At 40.0% G+C, this 14,828-nt stretch overlaps 1 non-coding gene across 1 annotated transcript; it reads right to left on the bottom strand.

Moving 5' to 3' along the window:
* Positions 1–12,619: 12,619 nt before the first annotated feature.
* Positions 12,620–12,742, bottom strand: LOC125415512 (U6atac minor spliceosomal RNA). The gene has a single exon (XR_007236625.1). It is a non-coding gene; the product is annotated as a U6atac minor spliceosomal RNA (small nuclear RNA).
* Between the last annotated feature and the right edge of the window lie 2,086 nt (positions 12,743–14,828).

The following is a 14,828-nucleotide window of genomic DNA, read 5'->3' as shown; positions in this document are numbered from 1 at the left end:
TCTAACAGTTCATTTAAACAAAAGCTTAGATGGTGATAAAGATTTAAATGGTCCCAGAGAATTAACAGCTGAAGCATAAAGGGAACTGACAATGGTTGAGGAAAAGTTAATCCAAATCTTAGTTGTATCCTATTCATATTGCCTTCCAGAATTTCTCCTATGGGAATTTTAATTCAGAGGGAAGATATTATTTTAGAATGGATATTTATACCACATAAACCAAGTAAAAAATAAAAACTTATGTGGAAAAAGTCTCTGAATTAATTATAAAAGGTAAATTGAGACTTTATCAACTAGCAGGTATAGACTCAGCAGAAATTATAGTGCCTTTCACTACTGATGAAATAAAAAAGGTATGAGAAGACAATGAACCATGGCAAAGAGCTTGTACTAATTTTTTGGGAGAAATTAAGAGCAACTATCCCAAAAGTGATAGACTTAACCTCATAAAGAGAACTTCTTGGATTCTTCTTTGAATTGTACATGATGCACCAATAACTGGAGCCTGAACATTGTATACTGATGCAAATAAATCAGGGGAAGCAGGTTACAAATCAGAAGAATTGAGTAAGGTGGAACAAAGCCTTTATAATTCTGTCTAAAAGGCAGAATTATATGTCATTCTTATGGTGCTAAGGGATTTTAAAGAACCTCTTAATATAGTTATGGATTCACAATATGCAGAAAGAGTTAACTTGCATATTGAAACCACTGAATTTTTGCCAGATGATACAGAATTGACTTCATTGTTTATCCAGGTGCAAGACATAATCAGGAATAGGCATTGTCCTATGTACGTAACATACATCCAATCCCATATGCATCTGCCAGGTCTTCTAGCACAAGGTAATGCAGAAATTGATCAATTATTGATTGGAAGGGTGTTGCAGGCCTTAGAATTTCATAAAAAACCATCATGTAAATAGCAAAAGTTTAAAGAAAGAGTTTTCTATTACATGGCAACAAGCTAAGAAGATTATAAAACGATGTCCTACTTGCTCTTCCTATAATCAAACACTGTTGCCTGCAGGAAGTAACCCAAAGGATACTCAAAGGAATAAAATCTGTCAGATGGATGTGTTCCACTTTATGGAATTTAGTAAATTAAAATATGTACACCACACCATAGACACGTATTCAGGTTTTCAATGGGCAACTGCCCTGAGCTCAGAAAAAGCTGATTTGGTAAGAATACATTTAATAGAAGTTATGGCCATCATGGGTATACCTGTACAAATAAAGACAGACAATGGTCCAGCATATGTATCTAAGAAGATGAAACGGGTTTTTTTTGTTTATTATAATATAAAACACATTACAGGTATACCAAATAATCCTACAGGTCAGGCAGTTATAGAAAGGCCAAATCGTACTATACAGGGTATGCTGAACAAACAGAAAGTGATGGAAAATACCTCCAGAAGTAGATTGCATAATGCTTTATTAACCTTGAATTTTCTTAACGCTAATTAGAAAGGAACAACAGCAGTGGAAAGGCATTGGATAATGGAAAAAACTTCTGAATCGAATCAATCAGTATATTTCAAGGATGTATTGACCTCACAATGGAAACCAGGAGATACTACTTTGGGGAAGGGGTTTCGCTCTTGTTTCCACAGGAGAAGAAAATTATGGATACCATCAAAATTAATAAAGATTCGCTTTGAAAAGGAGAAACCTCTTGAAAAAGAGAAATGATACCACATCCACAATGGTAACAATCATACAGGTGGTAAGCAAAGCTTATAAGGGTTAATGCAGGGTTCTGCTCTTATCTTTGCAGGAAAATACAGATCATCAAAAATTCAAGAGACCCTGGATGTTTGAATTCTGACAGAAGAAAAAATAACTATCCTTTAAGGAGCATCTAGAAAACACAATATGGTTTATGAATCCAGGTATGGGTCACACTTACATTTACACACACACACACACACACACACACACACACACACACACACACACATTGGTTTTGGAGTGGGACAATGGCTCTGTACTTCTCTAAATCCAAGCACGTTTTTAAAAGGAACATTCAGAGTTTCTGTCTCATATCAGTATCCATCTGGTATGGGGCAGAAGAAAGACTTTGGGAAAAAATTTTTACTTTTTCAATGCCTTGTTTGTCTATATAATATTCTTCATTGAATGTATGTATATATGAATGATGTTTAAGTTTTTCATGATGAACAATAGATTTTCCTACAGATACTTTTCCTGCAGTAATCTTTGAAGTTTTCAGAAGAAGATGGGGCTCCGCAGCAACAACTCTACCTAGTTGAGATGACATCATGATGCAGACAGTGCTACTATAAGGCCACTTCTTTATTTGGATACCAGGTGCTGAAATGGTACACTTTCTCCTGACATTCTGGCCAGAACTCCAAATAAGAACTTTGAAAAAAAAGAAACCTATCTGTCAACTGCTTCGAAATTGTTTGCAACTATACTAGACAGTAATTTTGAAACTTTATCATCACTTTAATTTTGCAGAATCCCATTAAGAGAACATCGCCCCCATGACAGCAGGAAGTAATTCTAGAAGACGATGCCCCCTTTCCCAAAAAGTATGTCCATAGGATTGGGAACACTGTTTAGGGGTTGTTGATTATTACTTGTATTAGATAGAGGGTTTGGATGAAAACTATGTTTATTTAAAAAGAAGGGGGTATAGTAATAGTGGATAATAGAGTGAATACTTGTGAGCTATTTTTTATGGATAATTTACATTGGTATAATTTTTGTATATTGATATAAGTTCAAATTATATCTGTTACTTTTGTTTATTTGTACACCTATACAAAATTATTTTGTCAGATTGTATATATGTATGTTATTATCTCTGTTTAGGACATTTTATATATTGATACAACTTTTAGGATATATTTTCATATTGCATTATATGTTACTCCTACTTAGATAGATACTTATATATTGTTTACATTTTGAGGTCATTGTCCTTATAAGTCTCACATTTGTTTACAGGTTATTTAATATTCTGACATGAAGTTTTAGTCTTTAAGTTATAAGGTATTAATTATTATAGGTCAATAGTTGTTCATGCTTACTGTACACACAGTTAGATAAATAAGGTTCCTTAGATACATAGAGATTATATTCTGTCTAGATAGGGAATCTTCAACCACTTCAAGGATCTGTGGAACATGGCATTTAAATAACTTAGTCGATCCCAGCTTCCATCCAGAGGGCCTTCCGAGTGCTTCCCGCCAGCCATCCCAGCTTCCATCCAGAGGGCCTTCAGAGTGGTGAGTTGATTCGGGCCCGCGGCAGGGGCCCAGCAAGGAGGAGCTAGGACTTTCCCCGACCCCATAGACTCCCAGGTCAGCCTGCCCTGCTGGTTCCACCCTGCTAGCTTCCCGCCAGCCATCCCAGCTTCCATCCAGAGGGCCTTCCGAGTGGTGAGTTGATTCGGGCCACGGCAGGGGCCCGGCGAGGGGGAGCTAGGACTTTCCCCGACCCCATAGACTCCCAGGTCAGCCTGCCCTGCTGGCTCCACCCTGCTAGCTTCCCGCCAGCCATCCCAGCTTCCATCCAGAGGGCCTTCCGAGTGGTGAGTTGATTCGGGCCACGGCAGGGGCCCCGGCGAGGGGGAGCTAGGACTTTCCCCGACCCCATAGACACCCAGGTCAGCCTGCCCTGCTGGCTCCACCCTGCTAGCTTCCTGCCAGCCATCCCAGCTTCCATCCAGAGGGCCTTCCCGAGTGGTGAGTTGATTCGGGCCACGGCAGGGGCCCCGGCGAGGGGAAGCTAGGACTTTCCCCGACCCCATAGACTCCCAGGTCAGCCTGCCCTGCTGGCTCCACCCTGCTAGCTTCCCGCCAGCCATCCCAGCTTCCATCCAGAGGGCCTTCCGAGTGGTGAGTTGATTCGGGCCACGGCAGGGGCCCGGCGAGGGGGAGCTAGGACTTTCCCCGACCCCATAGACCCCCAGGTCAGCCTGCTCTACCTGCTCCACCCTGCTAGCTTCCCGCCAGCCATCCCAGCTTCCATCCAGAGGGCCTTTGGAGTGGTGAGTTGATTCGGGCCCGCGGCAGGGGCCCAGCGAGGAGGAGCTAGGACTTTCCCCGACCCCATAGACTCCCAGGTCAGCCTGCAGTGCTGTGTCCACACTGCTAGGCTCTCCCGCCTGCCATCCCAGCTTCCATCCAGGTACAAATTTCTATATTTCTCCCCTCCCACTGAGGCCATAAAATTTCCCCAGTTCAGCTGCCTTGCACACTGGGCCTGCTCTGTAGGGGCATCCCGGAAAGAGGGAGTGCCTGTGCTTCAATACCCTGCCTGGGGAAAGGTAGGCATTCTGTCAGTGAACTCCCTGCCCAACAAGGGAACCTGACCCGATACCAGAAGTTCCAATAGAGAGCATTGGATCGAAGAGATGGGCAGACGCCAAGGCAAGACCTCCTCCAACAATCTGAAAAACAACATGAAAATATCAGATCCCAACGACCCTACAACAGAAGGATTTGAGCACTCTAACCCTGATGAAGTGGAAAAAAGTGCCATTATGAAAGCAATAGAGGCCCTTAAACAGGATATGAATAACTCCCTTAAGGAACTGGTCGAGAAGTATAACAAAAAGTTTGAAGAAATGAGTATAGAAATGGATGAGAAATATAACAAAAAGTTTGAAGAAATAAGTAAATCCGTGAGTGATACCCTGAGAAACCAAGAAAAAACAATCAAACAAGTAAAGGAAACAGTCCAAGAATTGAAAACTGAAATGGAGGCAATGAAGAAAACACAAAACGAGAACCGGCTGGATATGGAAAACCTAGGTAAACGAGCGGAGACTACAGAATCAAGCATAACCAATAGAATACAAGAGATAGAAGAACGAATCTCAGATTCTGAAGATACCATAGAGAAAATAAATGCTCTGGTCAGAGAAAACGGCAAATCCAACAAATTCTCTTCACAAAACATTCAGGAAATCTGGGACACAATAAAAAAACCAAATCTAAGAATAATAGGGATTGAAGAAGGAGAAGAACTGCAGATCAAAGGCCCAGAAAATATATTCAACAAAATTATAGAAGAAAACTTTCCCAACCTAAAGAACGATATTCCTATGAAGGTTCAAGAAGCATACAGAACACCGAATAGATTGGATCAGAAAAAAACATCCCCGCGTCATATAATAATCAAAACACAAAACATAAATATTAAAGAAAAAATTTTAAGAGCTGCAAAGGAAAAAGGTCAAGTAACTTATAAAGGTAAACCTATCAGGCTTACACCGGATTTCTCTATGGAAACCATGAAAGCCAGAAGATCCTGGATAGAGGTACTGCAGAAACTAAGAGACCATGGATGCAAACCCAGACTAATATACCCTGCCAAGCTACTGTTCACTATCAACGGAGAAAACAAAATATTCCAGGATAAAAACAAATTTAAACAATACGTAGCTACTAATCCAGCCTTACAGAGAATATTAGAAGGAAAATCACTACCGAAGGAATCCAACATTCCCAACACGGCCTACAATAACTCGAACATCTAGCGACCATTCACAAGCACAAATTAAAGAAGAAAAACACATATACTCTACTACCTAACAAAAAAAAATGACCGGAGTCAACAACCACTGGTCATTAATATCACTTAATATCAATGGACTCAATTCACCTATAAAGAGGCACAGACTTAGAGATTGGATACGAAAACAGGATCCAACATTCTGCTGTTTACAAGAAATACACCTCAACCACAAAGACAGACACCTACTCAGAGTAAAGGGTTGGGAAAAGGTTTTCCAAGCAAATGGACCTAAGAAACAAGCGGGCGTGGCCATTCTAATATCTAACAAAATCGACTTCAAACTAAAATCAATCAGAAGAAATGGAGATGGACATTTCATACTCATAACTGGAACAATTCATCAGGAGGAAGTCTCAATCCTGAATATCTATGCTCCTAATATAAAGGCACCCACATATGTAAAAGAAACTCTTCTAGAACTCAAGGCGGTCATCAAACCACACACACTAATAGTAGGAGACTTCAACACTCCTCTCTCACCAATGGACAGGTCAATCAGACAGAAACCAAACAGAGAATTGAGAGACCTATTGGAGGTATTGAATCAAATGGACTTAACAGACATCTATAGAACACTCCACCCAAATAGGAAAGAATATACCTTTTTCTCTGCAGCTCATGGAACCTTCTCGAAAATTGACCACATACTCGGTAACAAAGTAAACTTCCACAGATACAAAAAAATATTAGTAACTACCTGTGTCTTGTCAGATCACCATGGACTAAAATTAGAATTCAACAACAATGCTCCCCCCAGGAAGCCAACAAACTCATGGAAACTGAACAGTCAACTACTAAATCACCCCTGGGTCAAGGAAGAAATAAAGAAAGAAATTAAACTCTTCCTTGAATTTAATGAAAACAAAGACACAACATACTCAAACCTATGGGACACTATGAAAGCAGTGCTAAGAGGAAAGTTCATAGCACTAAGTGCCCAATTAAAGAAAGCGGAGAAAGCACACATTGGAGAATTAACAGCACAATTGAAAGATCTAGAAAAAAAAGAAGCTGATTCACCCAGGAGGTCTAGAAGACTGGAAATAATCAAACTGAGGGCTGAAATCAACAAAATAGAAACAGAGAAAACAATCCAAAGAATCAATGAATCAAAAAGCTGGTTCTTGGAGAAAATCAACAAGATTGACAAACCCCTAGCCAAGTTAATCAGACGGCAGAGAGAGAACATGCAAATTAATAAGATCAGAAATGAAAAGGGGGACATAACCACAGACACAGAGGAAATTCAGAGAATCATTAGATCTTACTATGAAAGTTTATATGCCACAAAGTTGGAAAATGTAAAAGAAATGGACATTTTTTTAGATAAGTACCATATACCAAAGTTGAACCAAGAACAGGTGAACAATCTAAATAGACCTGTTAGTCGCGAAGAATTAGAAGCTGTTATCAAAAATCTCCCTACCAAAAAAAGCCCAGGACCAGATGGTTTCAATGCAGAATTCTACCAGAACTTCCAGGAAGAGCTAATACCTATACTCCTTAACGTATTCCACAATATAGAAACAGAAGAGTCATTGCCTAACTCCTTTTATGAAGCTACAGTTACCCTAATACCAAAACCACACAAAGACACAACCAAGAAAGAGAATTACAGGCCAATCTCACTCATGAACATCGACGCGAAAATTCTCAATAAAATACTGGCAAACCGAATCCAAGAGCACATTAGAAAAATTATCCATTATGATCAAGTCGGCTTCATTCCAGAGATGCAGGGCTGGTTCAACATACGCAAATCTATCAATGTAATCCATCATATAAATAAACTGAAAGAAAAAAACCATATGATCATCTCACTAGATGCTGAAAAAGCATTTGACAAAATTCAACACCCATTTATGATAAAGGTGTTGGAGAGACTGGGGATACAAGGATCATACCTAAATATAATAAAAGCAATATACAGCAAGCCGACAGCTAACATCAAACTGAATGGAGAGAAACTCAAAGCCTTTCCACTAAAATCAGGAACGCGACAAGGCTGTCCACTCTCTCCATACCTCTTCAATATAGTGCTTGAAGTTCTAGCAATAGCAATAAGACAACATAAGGAGATCAAGGGGATTCGAATTGGAAAGGATGAAGTTAAACTTTCGTTATTTGCTGACGATATGATAGTTTACATAAGTGACCCCAAAAACTCTACCAAAGAACTCCTACAGCTGATAAACACCTTTAGTAACGTGGCAGGATACAAGATAAACTCCAAAAAATCAGTGGCCCTCCTATACACAAAGGATAAAGAAGCAGAGAGGGAAATCAGAGAAGCATCACCTTTCATGATAGCCACAAATAGCATAAAATATCTTGGGGTTACTCTAACCAAGGAAGTGAAAGACCTATTTGACAAAAACTTTAAGTCTTTGAAGAAAGAAATTGAGGAGGATACCAGAAAATGGAAAGACCTCCCCTGCTCTTGGATTGGGAGAATCAACATAGTAAAAATGGCAATTCTACCAAAAGCAATCTATAGATTCAATGCAATACCCATCAAAATCCCATCAAACTTCTTCACAGACCTTGAGAGAACAATAATCAAGTTTATATGGCAAAACAAAAAACCCAGGATAGCCAAAACAATCTTATATAATAAAAGAACTTCTGGAGGCATTACCATCCCTGACTTCAAACTCTATTATAGAGCTACAGTATTGAAAACAGCTTGGTATTGGCATAAGAACAGAGAAGTCGACCTATGGAATCGAATAGAAGACCCAGATATTAACCCACAAACTTATGAACACCTAATTTTCGACAAGGGAGCTAAAGGTATACAATGGAAGAAGGAAAGCATCTTTAACAAATGGTGCTGGCATAACTGGATGTCAACCTGTAAAAAAATGAAAGTAGATCCATATCTATCACCATGCACAAAAATCAAGTCCAAATGGATTAAAGACATCAACATTAATCCGTCCACTTTGAACCTGATAGAAGAGAAAGTGGGAAGTAGTCTACAAGATTTAGGCACAGGAGGCCTCTTCCTAAGCAGGACCCCAGCAGCACAGACAATAAGAGAAATAATGAATAAATGGGATCTACTGAAACTGGGAAGCTTCTGTAAAGCAAAGGACACTGTCAGTAGGACAAAAAGGCTGCCTTCTGACTGGGAGAAGATCTTCACCAACCCCTCATCAGACAAAGGTCTGATCTCCAAAATATACAAAGAACTCAAGAAACTAGGCACTAAAACTCTAATTAACCCAATTAAAAAATGGGGTACTGAACTTAACAGAGAATTCACAACAGATGAACTTCGAATGGCCAGAAGACACTTAAGGTCATGCTCAACCTCCTTAGCGATCAGGGAAATGCAAATCAAAACCACTTTGAGATACCATCTTACACCTGTCAGAATAGCTAAAGTCAAAAACACCAATGATAGCCTATGCTGGAGAGGATGTGGGGTGAGGGGAACACTCATCCATTGTTGGTGGGAATGCAAACTCGTGCAGCCACTGTGGAAATCAGTGTGGCGGTTTCTCAGGAAACTGGGAGTCAACCTCCCTCAGGACCCAGCAATTCCACTCTTGGGAATATACCCTAAAGATTCCCGATCATACTACAAAAGCATTTGTTCTACTATGTTCATAGCAGCACTATTTGTAATAGCCAGAACCTGGAAACAGCCTAGGGGCCCCTCAATAGAAGAATGGTTAAAAAAGGTGTGGAACATATACACATTAGAGTTTTACTCAGCGGTAAAAAACAATGACATCTTGAATTTTGCATGCAAATGGATGGAAATAGAAAACGCTTTACTGAGTGAGGTAAGTCAGACCCAAAAAGAGGAACACGGTATGTATTCACTCATAAGTGGATTCTAACCATAATTAAAGGTCTTTGAGCCTATTATTCGTGATCCTAGAGAAGCTAAATAAGAAGATGAACCTGATGAAGATTATTTAGCTATCCACCAGGAGGTAGGAAATAGACAAGAGTCCCAGGTAACCTCGGGTGCATGGGGGGGAGGGAGGGTCGATGGAAGGGGAGAAGGTTAGAGAGAAGGGAGTAGGGGAAGAAAGGGGAAAGCTTGGTGGCCTGGGATGGGGGGGGGGGGGAGGAAGGATGAATATGGGATCAGGGAAGATTATATTTCAACTAAGGGACCCATTTTAGGGTTTACAGGAGACTTGATTATATATGGGATCCCAGGTCCAAGGAGAGATCCCCCAGATTGCTCTCTGGACAGAGGAGTGGGTGCCTGAATCGGCCGTGGCCCATGTCCATACTGATGTATATTTTGCTTATCACCATAGATCCTGCATCTGACGAAGGACGGCGATACAGTCGGTGACCCATATTGCAGCACCGGACTGAGCCCCCCGAGGTCCAAATGAGGAGCAGAAGGAGGAAGAACAGGAAAAACGAAATCAGTACTGCGAGGGATGCTATCACCCACTGATACAAGGGAACGGATCTGATGAGAGTTTACCAAGGCCAGTTGGACTGGGACTGAAAGAGGACATGATCTAACCAGACTCTCCGAATTTGGCCGGATTCTCTGACTGTGGCTGACCCGAAGTCTTTCTGAAAAGCCATTGACTATGACACTGGGACCTGTTTCCTCTACATATAATGGATTTTGGGGATCCAGTCTGTTTGGACACTCACCTTCCTGGACCTGGAGGGAGGGGGAAGGAACTGGAACTTCCCACAGGGCAGGAAACCCTGACTGCCCTGGGGGACGAAGAGGGAGGAGGAGGGGGAGTAGGGGGAGTGGGAGGGTGTTGGGAGGGGGGGTGGAAATGGAAACTTTTATAATTTAATAAAATTTACTAAAAAAAAAAAATAAATAAATAACTTAGTCTGTTGACATGAGACATGCCTGCTTCTGACAGCACCAATCTATTCCCAAGAGAATGTTGAGCACCAAAGACACTCCACGTGGAGCTTGTTTTCTTCTTGGGCAAGGAACTGACAATGCCTTAACCACTGACAAGTTACATTATATCTGAAAATGGATAAGCAGGACTGTCAAATCTTGCCAGGACAGGATAAGACGGTTTTGAAAAGTTTCCTGCCTCTGAAAATGGTCTGTCAATTACACTAGGCCATAGCCAAAGTTGGTTACTTCAACTTTGCAAAATGAAACTTTGGGTGATTGCTCAGGTAGCTAATTGTCTCTGTCATATATTACTCGCTTTGGAAGCTACTTGATTGTACTTTCTGCCTGCTCAAGTAATATTATCTCCCTTCTCAGGCCTTCGATAGGGTTGAAGATTAGATAATCATAGTTACTGTCCTCTTATGATCTAGCCAAGCCATTTCCTATACAAGATTGAGACTCTATAGGATAGAATATTTATTAAAACATTTAGCATATGTTCCTTGCTTAATATTGTTTATGCTGATTGCAATTCTAATCTTATACTTAATATCAGTTCCTAGTGTATATTGTTTTGTATTGGGTTTAGAACTCTCTTACTTAAATTAAAGGGGGAAGTGCTGTGGAAGCTCCTTCTGCTCCTTCAGCCAATAGCCTTTAAGATACCAGCCCACTTGGGCATGGTCTCTTTGGCTTTAAAAAGCATTGGTAGCCATGTGCTTGCTCTCTTGCTTCTGACTCCACTTCAGGCTACTAGACTCCTTTCTTGGTCATGCAGAGGGCTGTTGTCTAGTACAGTGATCTGTAAGTTTTTCCCTTTAAATAAATAACCCTTTTATTAATCATGATTCCAAACTGGTGTGGGATTGTTTTGTGACTTATGCCATCATCCAGGTACCTCACAAAATAGCTCCAGCCCCCTGAGGACACAGCTGAGAATGCAGAAACCAACATCTACAAAGTTCTCATCCTCACAAGTCATCCTCTTTTGGTGGAGGACTACCTGCCTCCATGCTTCTGATCAGTACTGTGAGCATTTGTCTATCACAGGCTACTGTCTCATCTGTTTCACTAGCAGCTGCTCAGAATGGGGCCCAGTGCCTGAAGCTCTTTCCTTTTGAGCTGTCTCTCCTCTTTCTGGGGATTGTTCTAGTCCACCGTTAATTCCAGTACTCAGAAAACAGTGGCATGTGGATCTCTGTGTGTTCTAGGCCACCCTGTGTTTCACAAGATTGAATCAGTCTAAAAGACAAACAGTCAAGTGGTGGTTGCTCATGCCTTTAATCCCAGTCATAGGGAGATGGAAATGGGAAGTAATATAGCTGGATAGAGAGGAATATAAGGTGAGAGGAGGCAGGTCCTCAGATGCAGCCTGCAGTATCATAGATAGAGCATTCAATCTAAGGATTCCTAGAGACAGGATCATCCATTCAATATGAGAATTTACTCACCTTCTATCATATTTCAGCATTTACCACTATATCTGACTCAAGATTCTTATCATGAAAGTCAATTAGAATTTATGCTACATCTATACTCCCTTTCTTTCTAGCCGAATGTTCTCCTTTTTTCCAGAAATCACTTAGGTTTTTAATGGAACTTTCCAATTTATGGCATGTGAGAAGGCTTCATTACTCAGGCTAGTGATGCATAGCACCCTAAGGACAATTGAATACTGCACGGATTTCAAGTGTCTCACTGGTTTGTCTCCTCTCTAAAGTAAGAAATCTTTGAGGACACTAGATACTATGGTCTGAAGGAGGCCCGCAATGTATATACAATGGAGTAAAAAAATTCTTCAGTCTTGTAATCCAGGTTCACTTTGAAATTATTTTTATTTTTTATTTTACATTTAACATGCTAGAACAGAATATCGTGGGTTTGGTTATGGCATTTTCACATGTATTTTGTATTTGCTGATTTTTCTCTTTGAGTCCTCTCTTCTAGCCTCCTCCTCTCCTTTATCTCTTTCCTCATCCCAGGATCCCTCATTTCACTTTAATTTCATGTCTAATCTATTTCCACCTTTTCTCCTTCCCCATTCTCCCAAGAGTTCTTTTTCCTTCTCATATTTGCCTTTCTGTATCATGACATCTACCACATACACACACATATACAAACATGTAAAAATTAAAATGTACAAGTCACATATAAAGATGACAAATAATGTTTATTTTTCAGAGTCTGGGTTATTTAGTTCATATAATATTAAAATAGTAATTAGCAATCACAAACTAGGTGATGGGGTCTTAATCATATGTATCTTGTTGGGTTTGTATACCTCTTCCATCTTTGTCAGAGGTGGCATTAATCTTTCATTTCATACAATATGGGTATGTTATCTATGTGCTGTTATCTGTATCCATCACTATACCATAGGATACAAATCATCAAGTTCTTGTCCATTTATACCAAAATAGCCTGCTTTCCATTTTCCAAAAACATGTTCTGTGTTACCATATTAGACTTCATCAGAAGGTGTTCAACATTCTATTCATTACATAATGTATATTCTCTTAGATAACAGGATTTCAGTAAGTTTTTCTTTTTTTACCAAAATAATTTAAATTTCTGTCACTTTTAAGAAAATAATATTTTTCTAGCATATATCTCATAACTCTTCTAGTTTTTACTCACCATCTGGTGCAGGAGGTCCTTCTGTCTATGTGTTGTTTTTATTGGTTAATGAATAGAGAACTAGCTTGGCCTTTAGCATGGGAGGAGGAAGGTAGAGTTAGAGAGAAGCCATGGAGCTGTTAAAGACAGATACTGTGAACTTTACCCAGTAATCCACAGCCATGTGGTAATATACAGAGTAATAGAAATGGGTTAAATTAATATAAGTGTTAGCCAATAAGAAGCTAGAGCTACTGGGCCAAGCAGTGATTTAATTAATACAGTTTCTGTATGATTATTTTGGGACTTGGCATCCAGAAATGAAATAAGCAGTCTTCTTACAATATTTCTACTTTTGTTTCCACAGAGGATGAAAACTTGTGGATTCCTTTCAGACTAATGTGGTTTTATGGACCAAGATCCCCCGAAAGGTCTCAGTGAACCCCCCAAGTACTTTGCTCAACAAAAACCAGGATGTAAAAACCAGGAGAGTACACCCAAATTCTCTAAAATATTGTTTATAAATGTTTGTTTACATTTAAAAGGCATTATGCAATACTTTGCATTGATATGGATCTTGGTTTATTGACACAAATTTATCATCAATTTTGTTACATGTATATTTCTGTTCTTGATTAAGGTATTGTGTTTGTGTAGCTCATTTAAAATGTAATGCATAATTAAATACAGGTTAATAGATAGTCATCCATAATAATCATTTCTGTAATTATGTCAGTGTAGAAGCTAACTCGACTTGTGAAATAACCAGGCTAGCTTAAATAATAAACAATTATATTATTGTTTGTTATAAGGGGAAACTCACACCACAAGAACGGAAAGTCCAGGCTCTGCGCAGTCATGGCAGAACCACATCGAGAGAGGTGACCTGGTTCATGCACATGTTTTTCTCTCTGGGTCCCAGAAAGCCATGCCTTGATGTAGGAGACCTCTCTGTGTGTTGTTTGTATTGGTTAATGAATAAAAATCTGCCTTGATCTGATAGGGCAGAACTCAGGTAGGCAGAGAAGACAGAACTGAATGCTGGGAGGAAGAAAGCAGAGCCAGGGATATCATGTATTCGCCACTGGAGATAGAGGTGCTGAATTTCACCCAGTAAGCCACTGCCACATGGCAATATACAGATTAATAGAAATGGGTTCAATTAAGATGTAAGAATTAGCCAATAAGAAGCAAGAGCTAATGGGCCAAGTAGTGATTTAATTAATATAGTGGTGTGGGAGAATTGTCTGTATTCTGTCAATCATATTTTAATAAAACACTGATTGGCCAGGCAGGCAGTATAGGCGGGAAAGCCAGACAGGAAGTAGAGGTGGAGCAAAGAGACTGGGAGTATTCTGGGAAAACAGGAAGCTTCCAGTTCTACCCAGACCACCGGAGAGGAAAGATGTAAGCTGCCCCGCTGGAAAAGGTACTGAGCCATGTGCTAACATAGATAATGATAATGGATTAATATAAGTTATAAGAACTAATAAGTAGCCTGACCTAATGGGCCAATCAGTTTATAATCTTATGGAGTCTTGTGTGTGATTTTCCTTGGGAGTTGCCGGTTGTGGGGTACCGGGCGGGAACAGATACCCCAACAAGCCGGCCTTCATGTTACAATATAGTTTCTGTGTGGCTATTTTGGGGCTAAGCTAGCCAGGTGACTGGGATGAACAAGAGGGCCCTCCTTTTTCAATTGATGCTCCAATGTGGCCAACTAATTCCATGGTAAAACCTGAGAAAGCTTGAAAAGGAATTCTCAAAAAAAATACAGAGTGCAACAAAGCTTTTGCTCTTT

Source organism: Myodes glareolus, chromosome X (genome assembly GCF_982192425.1).
Source record: "Myodes glareolus chromosome X, mMyoGla1.1, whole genome shotgun sequence".
NCBI classification, from domain to species: Eukaryota; Metazoa; Chordata; class Mammalia; order Rodentia; family Cricetidae; genus Myodes; species Myodes glareolus.
The sequence above is the reverse complement of the archived record's forward strand: the minus strand, read 5'-3'. Positions and strand labels throughout refer to the sequence as shown.